General features: G+C 37.6%; 1 long non-coding RNA gene across 2 annotated transcripts in view; it reads right to left on the reverse strand.

Moving 5' to 3' along the window:
* LOC113641253 overlaps positions 1-12,500 on the reverse strand; it is a 77,460-nt gene that overhangs the window by 63,120 nt on the left and 1,840 nt on the right. The gene's annotated exons all lie outside the window — the stretch shown is intronic.

Below are 12,500 nucleotides of genomic sequence, written 5' to 3' on the forward strand. Positions count from 1 at the left end.
GAGAGAGAGAGAGAGAGATGACAGATAGATAGATAGATAGATAGATAGATAGATAGATAGATAGATAGATAGATAGATAGATAGATAGATAGATAAAGATCTATCTTCTTTTCCTTCTTGACGAGCCCTCACATTAAAAGTAAAAATGAATAAAATGGTGTCACGTCATTAATTAATACATTTTAACTGACTGTTGAGGAAGATACTCAACCGTATTATTTTCCTGGGACGGAACACCACGCTGTATTTTATTCTTTATTTCATATAGAAGTATAAATAGTCATAAAAAAAGAGGGTTTTTCTTCTGTCTTCACTAAGGAGACTTTAGGGCTCCAGATTACAGATCTGAACGCGAGTGAAGGTCACCCTCAGGTCACTGACCCCGTCCTGCACGGTTCTGATTAGCACGGTGTGTTTCCCATTAGCGCTGCGAATTTCCCGCAGCTCAAGTTCCACACTTTGCTTTCTTTCCTTAAGCCCCTGCATTAATAGGAAAAGTGATTATTCTGCCTGGGGGTCAAATAATCAGCCCTTCCATCGTCTCCTGTGGACTTGTGTTACAAAGACAAATATCTCCCCGATGTTTCAGGTCAGCGGGATTAGGCCAAGAGATTTATTTGATGGTGATAGGAATCAAACCGGGGTGTGTGTGTGTGTGTGTGTGTGTGTATGTGTATGTGTGTGTGTTAACCCCTGGAGGTGTACGTTATGCTTTTAAAGTGTGTGTGTAAGTCACTGATCTTCCTGTCAGTGAGAACAAAACTTCAATTCACATATTGTGGTTTTCACAGGTATAAATAAGTCTCTCAGAAAGGGCGTGGTGCGATTACAAGTAAAAAAAAGTTTTAGTGAATCTAACACTAATCACACTTCACACAATATAAGAAACCCAGACTGATCGTTTGCAAACGATTTGTTCTTCTTCAAACCGAGTGTTTCTCGCAAGTGTTTCTCGCAAGTCTTGATCAATTCTTTAAAAAAAAAAGAAATCATGTTATTAAAATAAAAAATAAAAACCTCGAGATGATTTAACAACGAACCCAGATTGCACACCACGGAACACTGCCGGATTTTGCACGGTTGCATCAGATGATGTTTGTATAAGGATTACAGGAAATAGAACGGCTGTGAAAAGGGAAGCAGAGCGAACGGATGACGGTACAACGAGGACGTCTGCCTGTCGAGGCAACAGCTAAGCCGCTCTAATCTATAATCTGATCCGATCGGCCGTGCTAAAACACATTAGCCTATCAAAAGCAACCTGAAAGGAAACGCAAGGATGAATCAAGGTCACGCACAACTCGTCGTTTCGCTCTAAAGACTATAAATGTGTCTCTGTACAGGCGCTAGATAAACATGTAGATACAACAGCATATAAAACACAACCCTCACACACACACACACACACACACACACACACACACACCTTACATATTTGTTTTAGCGTTGAATATTTCCTCCACCGATATCTCAAGCTTTTACTGGTTTTACAGGTTTGCTTTCAGCATTTATTTAATTAGGTTCAGACTTTGATTAATTTCAGACCAAATTTATCCAGAAATGCAGACAAACTCCTTAATCTGGGTGTTTTCACTCGTCCACTCCACCGCTGTGTCGTTTACACCACTGGCTTAATCAATTAGCATTGTTTCCAGTGCAGTTAGTGGATCGTTACAAACCAGTTTACACCAGTAAGACCAGTTTTACAAGGATGGTGTGGTTTGTTTGTCATGTTGATGATTTTGGCATGTCGACCAGAACCGTTTTAGGAATTATGTTTTATGTTTGTGTTTGTAGAAGAATACAAAGAAAAAATATATGAACAGTCAGATCCATTGACTAACCAGATCCAGCTACATAAACCAGTATAGAATATTTACAGCTATGGCATTTGGCAGATAACTTTATACAGAGAGAGAGAGAGAGAGAGAGAGAGAGAGAGAGAGGGAGAGAGAGAGAGAGAGAGAGAGAGAGAGAGAGAGAGAGAGAGAGAGAGAGAGAGAGAGAGAGAGAGACAGAGAGAGAGAGAGAGAGAGAGAGTCTATTTGACTTTTAATCCTGCTTCTATTCTTCCAGATAGATTGACAGACAGACTGACAGACAGACAGGCAGGCAGACAGATGATAGATAGATAGATAGATAGATAGATAGATAGATAGATAGATAGATAGATAGATAGATAGATAGATAGATAGATAGATAGATAGATAGATAGATAGATAGATAGATAGATAGATAGATAGATAACAATTGATATTGAGAAACAGAGAGAGAGAGAGAGAGAGAGAGAGATTGTTCTTAAAAAGTCCCTAAAAAGTCTATTTGACTTTTAATCCTGCTTCTATTCATCTAGATAGATAGATAGATAGATAGATAGATAGATAGATAGATAGATAGATAGATAGATAGATAGATAGATAGATAGATAGACAGACAGACAGATAGACTTTTTTAATCCTTCTTCTATCCAACCATCCAAACAAAAATCAACCAAAGAATCATTTAAGCACCAAAAACAGGAAGTCAAATTTTTAACCAACAAGTTCTTAGAAAACCAAACAGAAGGAAGATGTAAACATGTGAGCCGGTCTAATTTCCCCTTGTGTCCCCTTTCTGTGCTTATTTTTAACATATTAAGGTTATTTCTAACACTAGATATTATACTATACTAACATTTCTCCTCATTTGGTCCTAAGGGGGTGTAAACTTTTGCTCTCGGGTGTAAATTCAGTGAGTGAGCTGCACGACCGCATGACAACCTGACAAACCTGTAGGATTCATTGTATTTGTTTGGATCAGGAAGAAGAGAATTTGTCTTATAAACATTTCTCTCACTCATTGTCTCTTTGTTTAACAAGTGCAGGATTTTGAAACGTCCGATCCCGAGTGAGTGGAGCCCATCCCGTGGCCTCAACACAGAGCCACAATAGGGGTGGGTTGGTGTATTTACCACCACGACAGGCTGTAACAATGGCCCTACAACACGCCTGCACTCCTCCCTCTCATTATCCACACCAGCAGTTAAGCTCAAAAACGCTGCCTTTAACAGGTCAGGTGACTTCAGGTGCCAAAAGCTGATCGCAAGCGTGTTGGTGATGTGCAGAATGATTCGTGACTTGAGTCATTTGAGTCATTTAGTGCTAACATTAGTATCTGCCTATACTGTGTGAATTGTTCATTCATTCATTCATTCATTCATTTTCTACCGATTATCCGAACTACTCGGCGTCATCGGGCATCGAGGCAGGATACACCCTGGATGGAGTGCCATCCCATCACAGGGCACACACACTCTCATTCACTCACACACTCACACACTATGGACAATTTTCCAGAGATGCCAATCAACCTACCATGCGTGTCATTGCACCCGGGGGAGGAAACCGGAGTACCCGGAGGAAACCCCCGAGGCACGGGGAGAACATGCAAACTCCACACACACAAGGAGGAGCGGGAATCAAACCCCCAACCCTGGAGGTGTGAGGCGAACGTGCTAACCCACCGTGTCCCCTCTGTGTGAATTATCCAAGACAAATTCCCTGTAAACAGTGAATTAAAGGTTCTTAATCAGATACTGACTCAGACTTTGATTATGATTCTTCTACTGCCCCTGAATATGATTCTTATACCGACTCTGATTTTTTTCAAATAATTCTGCCATTGATTCTCTGATACCAATGCTGACTTTGACACTGATAAATGGTTCAGATTCATAAACTGACTTTCTTTCACTGGCTCTGATTGTGATTCTGAAACTGTCTGATTCTGTCCCGGATTCTGAGTCTCATACTGACTCTGATAACGCTTCTGATGTTGACGTTGATACTGAGTCTGATCCTTTTATCGATTCTTAGACTAAATCTGTCTTTTGTTTCTGATTCGGATACTTAATTTGACTCTTTACTGACTCTGATTCTTATACTGATTCTGATCTTTTCATAGAAACTGCTTCTGATTTTTTTATACTGACTCTAAGACTTGCACCGCTTGATTCTTACACCGACTCTTTTGCTAATTCTGATTCTTATACTGATTTCTTTCTTCACCGACTCAGCTGTAGGTACTATAACATGTGCTTAGTTAAACAGACACGTGCAGTGGATCTCTGCCCGAGTTCGGTCCATGCAGGAGGTTCGAGTTTGTGCCGGACAGTTTTTCAGCAGCATGTCTACAAAGCTGGATGACCAAATCTTTAGGATTAATGATGCGGAGCACGCTCTTAGTTCAAATAAGATAAATACACGTCACTAAACGTTGTTATAAAGCGTCCGGCCGCGAGCAAAGCCACACTCTCAGCCAAGACAAATAATGCAGTTTCATATATTACCATGAATTGTGGCTTTATCATGAAAGAATTGGTATTCCCTTTATTCTAGGCCTAACAAAACAAAAGTACAAATCAATGCAACAGCGTGCTCCACCAAAACAAGCCTCATAAAACACACTCCGCTGTCATGGACGACCTTTTACCGCGTCCAGATTCCCGTGTGACTAATCGCACATTATTGGCTGGTTCTCTGAGAGTTTATCACACTCTTTGACACACAGCTTAAGCGAGACAAGTTCATGTCCCGGTGGCATTAACAGGACAAAGAGCTTTCGAGCGTCGGCTAAATAAATGCGCTTTAATCTGGAACACTTTGTAACGTGAGCCCTGTGTGCCTGTGACACCCATCGTCCTCCCAGTTTGTTTTCACAGCATTGATTAAATCAAGTCTCCAGCAATTACATCACTTTTTTTAAAAGTAGTTCTTTGGCCTTTAGCAGAGCACGAGGAGCTTTAACGCAAGCCCGAGCACCGTATTGGGTTTACCCAAATATTTTCTCAGTTTCCAAGGGTAACCATAACTGGACGGAGAGAGCGTGCACCCAGGCGAAATGAGGCCCAATTAGCGAGGGATGGGACCTGGCCCTTGCGGACACGCAGGGATTAATCGGAGAGAATTAAAAGCCGAGGACGTGTCAGCTGTCGAGCTTATACTAGAGCTGAGTCACGTATAAACACTGTCGTGTTTACCATACCTAACGTTACATCGGGAACAACACAAAAACCAGAAAGTGTCGATCTGGAGTGGTATAATCCTGTAATGTTTGTTTTTTTTTACCTTGTGATTACAGTGTGTATAAAGAGGTCTGTGTGTTTTGTGTGTCTCTAAGTGTGTGTGTGTGTGTGTGTGTGTGTGTGTGTGTGTGTGTGTGTGTGTGTGTGTGTTAGTGGGTAACACACCCAGTGAATGACACCCTGGCACGAGTGGACGCTGTTTGACGCTGTCCCATTTGAAGCCCACGCGCTCCGGCGTGACATCACTGGGAGACTATTTGGCAGGCCGGCCGATGCCTGTGCGATGTGTAATGGAAGAAGTCGTCGTTGCGTTGGCCGCACTGCGCAAACGCACATCTGAAAGCTGTTATCAGCTCCAATGACATCAGCCCCTCTTGGCCTGGGCCTGTGCTGATCTCATTTGCCCTGTCCATTCACTCGTTTACAGTGTTTGTGTGCGAACATGTGTGTGCGTGTGTGTGTTTTTCTGTGTGTGCGTGCGTGCGTGCGTGCGTGCGTGCGTGCGTGTGTGTGTGTGTGTGTTTGTGTTCAGGTCAGACCACTGGGATAGAAGTAAAGCCTAAAACACCTTGTCATTAAAGGCATCATTTCGAAATAACCTGTTATTACGGGCAATCTTTCTCTCCAAGTGTTGCAGGTTTCATATAAAAAAAATAAAGACAGCATCACTGTTGTTATCTCCAGTCTCGTCTCTTAAGGATAAGGAACCAAGCAAAGCCCCTGAAAGGCACATTTTAAAAGAGGAACTCAATGTCAACTTCATGAGCTTGGCCACAGGCGCAGGCCGAGCTGACAGACTGATTTATGGCACTTTGACTTCAGAGACTTCAGTATCCAAAAAAAAAAGAAAAAAAAAAAGGCAGATTAACAAAAGTAGGATTTATGGAGGGGAAATTTAGGAGGAAACTGGAAATGAGATAACACACAAACGACTACACGTCCCTTCCAGAGATACACGCTAAATCTTCATTATACTGTAATTGTGCCGATTAGTCGTTCAAACAAACGGTACGCGAATACGCGACACGTCAGGGCCAAAGTTAAAGATGAAAATATAAATAGGAATAAAATAAATATACAAGCAGCAAAAAATAGCAAACGTGAGCAAGAGGAAACTCCAAATCTCCAAACGGCTCGCTGGAAAGATTAAAATAAATCATCATAAAAAGAAAGAGGAAAGGAATTCGCCGCTTATTTATTTATTTATTTATTTATTTATTTATTTATTTATTTATTTATTTATTTATCTATCTATTAACGTAACCTTTATTATTAGCAAATAACAAATAACTGCGATTAACAAATTGGATCAGAATGTATATTTCTGTACAATAATATTTCTGTTTGAACTTCTAGTAAAACGAATGACTTAGCAATGAGACTGAGGAACAGCGAAAATAAAATATGGAAGGAAAAAACTTCTGCATGCAGTCAGCTTGTTACCGTCTTGCTGGACGACGTTTCTCAGAACGCGTAAGGAATAAACCGATTGAGGATGTGTTTTATACCAAAGTCACCTCTTTTCACTCCGCAGTTACGATAAAAATGTCTTTTATTTCTTTTTATTCCAGCGATTTGCCAATAAATACAATTCCTTTTATTTCTCACTATGAAAATGTCGTACTTTTTATCCGTTTATAGTTACATCTAATGCTGTAGGACATCCAGAGCGAAACTCTCGTCCCTTCAGCAGCTTCTCTTTATTCTTAAGAAGATAATTAAATAAATAAAAAAACGATTTGTCGCGTTACAGAGAAATCCTGCGACTTTCCTGTTCCCATTACTGACACTGGAGACTCCTTCATTAATCCACCTTACAGAAAAAAACAACACAGAAAATATATTTATAAGCCGTTACCATAGAAACAGGAGTGTAATACATCAATTAACCTACCTGTTAATATAAAACTTTGATTTGTAGGAACTACTCTCCGAGCTGCTGTTATAGAAAACTAAGCAGCACCTTCTGACCAATCAGAATCCAGGATTCAGCAGCGTTACGCTAGAAATTACGACATCAGCATTATATAATGTCACCGTGTGTCCCAGCTCTAGGCTGTGTAGTTATACAGGTAGCAGGTTTGCTCTTAGACAGTAAATTGCCCTTATCGGAGCATTTCGGGTATCGCAACATGTATTTTTCGCCGCATGATAACACACAACATCGTACCAACAAGAGCAGGCAAAGCCGCCTCGATCGCACTCTGTCATTACGAGCCGGATCATGGCGTGATGCGCATCTGTCAGGTCTGCAAAGGAAAGGGGCAAATGCACAGAAAAAAAGACAGAAGGGCAGAAAACTAGTCATTAACGGGTTTTTTTTCTGTGAGAATAGCGTGCGTTAAAGTCCGCTCAAGACCAGTCATCAGTCTTACTACAGCTTACAGTCGGCACACACACATGTGAGCGCATAAACATCTACCAACAACATGCTTTAATATGCAAAGATAAATAAATGAATAGATAGATAGATAGATAGATAGATAGATAGATAGATAGATAGATAGATAGATAGATAGATAGATAGATAGATAGATAAATAAATAAAATATAGTAACCTGGTCATCTTTAATTAATAGTTTTCGAGCGTTCAGATTGTGCTGATTATTTTACAGCAATAGCTTTTTTAATTTCTTATTTATTTTTTACAGCAATAGCTATTTTATTATTTTTTTATTTAGTGTTTTATTTTTGTTTGGATTACATAGTAAAGTGAAACACTTATAATGATATAGGTACAAAATAAAAATGGGTATATATCATCATTATAAAGCAACGTATTCGAAATTACCGAACAAATGACTTTTCCCCCGAGTAGCCAGTTAGCTATTATTAATACACTTCTTCAAATATTCTATAGTTTCTATAGTTAAACAGGGACGTGTGTATAAAAATATCATGTTTTGTTTTTCTGCACTGAGAAGTGTATTCGTATTAATTAATGGAAGAAGCCTCTCGAGTTTTAGGAACAGTCAGACGAAAAGCCGCAAACTTCGCAGTTTTCCGACGATAAATAAATAAATCGTAAATGGAGAAGTTCACGCTTTAAGGTTTCTCGAAAACGTGCAAGACGAGCTTCGAGTCTTGTTCATTTAACGAAAGACGGTGTAGGAACAACCGTTTATAGCTACTATAACGGAAGTGAGAACAAGAACTAACTTGTTTTGTGGATGTAGATGTTCCACAACATTGAACTACTGTAAATTGATCCAAAAATTGTTCAGATGTTTCCAAAAACACGCGCGTTGAATGCGAAGGATTTTTTCTTTCTTTCTTTCTTTCTTTTTTGAATACAAATGACAGAAATTCTCTAGCTCATACTGGGAAGCTCATGGAGCTCCTAACTGAATGAAGCGGTTTATCAAAAATCCTCACTATACACAAAGCCTCGGTGGTGCAGGAAGAAGCCAAGAACCGCGCTTAGGAAGTGCTCATTACGGCATTTCTATGCCCACCAGCAGTGGTTTGGAACACAGCCAGCGTGGCACAGAGTCCCAGCCTGAGTCAGCCTTATTGCTGCATAATCTTTCACTGATCTATCACGTTTCTTATACTCCAGATGAATGAGGAGTATTTATGCAAATCGTATGCAGATAATATTGTTATGACCGCCCTCGCAGCCGTCACACGCACGCACAGCACACACGCAAAACAAAACAGATGAAATGACGGACTTCTCCTGAGAATTTACCTTCACTCGAACACTCATTCACCTTATAGGAAGTGAAAGTTTTGGCTCCTTAGGCAAACACGAGTGCTAAAATGAACGGGGGATGTTCATAAGCATTTTCATTTTACATTTACTCATCTGGAAAATGGTTTATGAACACACTTGTATTTCTCTCCTCATGGGGGTTTCCTTTGGCTTGTTTATTACTGTAGTTAAATACAGATAAAGTTACTAATACCCTGAACCCAGACCTCAGTAACCTGAAGGTGTTAAGAAATGTTTTCATCAAGGGGACCAGCAGAAGGTTGTCATTTCTGAAGATTAGTTTTTTTCTGTATTCCCATGATGTTATTGTTGCTATGACTATGTAGGCATTATAACTACCACTTCTATGAGTCATTATTACTACTACAAATATATGTCTTAATAACAAATCCTATTATATATCACTTCACCATTACTATTAGTACCATTATTACTTATACAATAAGGCAACGTTATTACTATTAATAATAAAGTCATTATTGTCATTAGTACTTAAACTAATATACACCATTATTATTTTTTACTACTATATGTTATTACTGTCATTATTACTATATGTGTCATTATTACTATATTTACTATACTAGTACTATATATGTCATTATTACTATATTTTCTATTAGTGTTGATGTAAACAGCAATGTCATTACTGTCATTACTACTTACACTATTATGTCATTATTGCCATTAAAACTATTAAACAGCATTAATACAATTACTATAATATATCATTACCCTTAATATTAGTATTGCTTTTATATCGTTTGTACTTACACAACTATATGTCATTACTGTTATCATTACTAGTACTGTTATATGTCATTATTACCATTACTATTAGTTTTTATGTTAAGTCATTGCTGCTTCTATATACAGTACTAATAGACATTATTATTGCTATTTCTACTATGTGTCATTAAGACTTATACTATTATATTGTTATTATTACTCTCAGGACTATACGTAATTACTATAACTAATATTTACTATAACGTCATAAGTGTCATTAGTACTCCTATTACTATTAGTGTTGATGTAAATTCATTGCTATTGTTACTATATGTCATTACTCTCATTAAAACCAATTACTATTAAACGTCACTAATACAATGTCTATACTGTTGTACAATGTCTATATGTCTGAATATTATTACCATTACTGTTAAATTTCAGTATTATATTTACTTTTTACTATATGTCATTGGTTTCATTAAAAGAATTACTATTAGATGTCATTTTTACTATTACTCATATGTCATTATTGTCATTAATACAATTGCTATTATATATCATTACCAATAATATTAGTATTGCTTTCATAGAAGTTCTACTTATACAACTATGTCATTACTGTTATTATTACTATTAGCGTTGAAGTACCGTGATTGCTAATTACATATGATATGTCATTATTGCCATTACAATTAGATGTCATTGATGTCATTATTACTTATGCCATCAGTAGTGCTATTATGTCATTACTACTATTACTAGTTTATACATATATAAAATATAAATATATATAAATTAGACATCACTATTATTATTAATACTATATTTCATTACGGCCACTGTTATTATTAGCAGTATTATTATTTTATTAGTAGTAACAATGTCATACGTCATTTTTATAACTCCAATACATTTTGCTATTATGCCGTTACTACTATAGCCAGTTTAGGATGATTTTATTCGTACATGAGGTACAAACAAATTCTCAATAATTTTTTTTTCTGTCAACTTTTAATCGTCTCATCACACACTATTATATTTACACCCACATTTCATTCGTTAACCGGTTTTATTTGGCGTGAATACGGTACGTTTCCTTTCGTCACTCCTCGAGAGAGTCTGTAAAATACAACTATGAAATTGCATTCATAACGATTAGTTTTGTCTCAAGGGAAAGTGATTACAGTATGATGTACAGTGCTAAAAGGTCATGTAGATGGCAGAAAACTCTCAACATAACCTCATAAAAACCACAAACTCTTCCATACTGTACCTTTCACTACAACCTTTACATGCGCTACTGTAAATTCAAATGAGCTACAAACCTCACCGATACCTGATCTGATAACACAAACTCGTGGTAGTCTTTCACCATCACACACCGTCACACCATCTTTTCTGAGAAGTGCTTTAGGTTTGAGGCTGTGTGTGCGCCTCCACAACAACATCTCTAATTATCAGCCTTTCCCTCTGACAGTAACGCCGTCTGTTTGATGGTGTTATCGGCGGTAATTCCTGGTGTAGGTGGGTATTACTGTAATTAGGTGTCAATAGAGACATGCAAATTAATATGTGATAAACCGAAATAGCACTGGCAAGCAGCTAATCTTCCCCATTTCCACCGAGTCGCTTCAAATCGCACGGATTTAGAGATTTTCGACATTTTTAGTTCAGATGGGGACAATTATTGAGTAGGATTTTGAGAATCTCAGAGTGAAATAGGTCACGCAGGAAGCAGCATTCAGCTCTCTCTCTCTCTCTCTCTCTCTTTCTCTCTCTCTTTCTGGATGGACTCACCCTCACTCAGCCTACTTTCGCATGAGCCGATCCTGCATTGGGCTGAAATAAGATTCATTAAAGGTTCAAAACTGCTGTTTTCAGCTGAGTCACTTGACTCTGATTTCCTCTTGGTGTTATATATAGTTAGAGCCCTAAGTTAAGAACAATAACATATAAGAGACTCAAGATTTTCAAGGATCAATACAATATTGTAAGGATGGTCTGTATGTATGTTTAATCTGTTCCAAAATCCTTGTTTGGTCACTAAGTCAGGGTTTAACTAAGTGAGGTGATTTATACTGAGTCCTGTTTTCTGTTTTATTATTAGTATTGGTGATTTTGTTACCTTAATTAATTTTTAATAAATTAAATGTAAGAGTAACACATTATTTAAAGGGGACATATTTTAGCCATTCAGAATGAATTTATAACACTTTATTTTATGAATTTAAAACACTTTATTGTTATTATTCATAATAGGGTCATCTGAAGCGTAGCTAAATTGCACACACACACACTCACACACACACACACACACACACACACACACACACACACACACACACACACAAACACACACACACACACACACACTTTATTTTAAACAATACCTGATTTTTGGTTTTCATTAGCATGCTACTGTTTACACTTTGTGAGAAGGTACTGAGCCTTCATGACACATTCATAACACCTCATTATACAGTCATAACACACATTCTAAAAAATCCAAAAAAGGCAACGGGCCTTTCACATCCAAAACACTTTATTGTTATTATTCATAATAGGGTCATCTGAACCGTAGCTATATTCAGTATACAGTCATGTCATTCATTTGAATGATACCTAATTCTGATGTTTATGACACATTTATAACACTTTATTTAAACCTATTTTGGGCCTTTATGGGACTTTAATTAGCAGGTGCCTACTTTGGGTCTTCATAAAACATTCATACATACTTGTTATATATTTATGATATATATTTATATTAGGTTTTCATTATCAAATAGACAAATTTAAATAGAATTTTTATCCTTCAAAAAAATGAAATGAGATAAGGGCTTATTGTGTTATACTGCCACCTTGTGGTATAAAACAGAAAGTGACATAGGTTATACAGCTCTGTCTGGCTCACCAGTCAGCTTGTAAATTACAGTCAGATTGTAAAGTACATCTGCTGGCAAAATAATCCCCACCAAAAAAAAAACATGA

This window comes from Tachysurus fulvidraco, chromosome 26 (genome assembly GCF_022655615.1).
Source record: "Tachysurus fulvidraco isolate hzauxx_2018 chromosome 26, HZAU_PFXX_2.0, whole genome shotgun sequence".
NCBI classification, from domain to species: domain Eukaryota; kingdom Metazoa; phylum Chordata; class Actinopteri; order Siluriformes; family Bagridae; genus Tachysurus; species Tachysurus fulvidraco.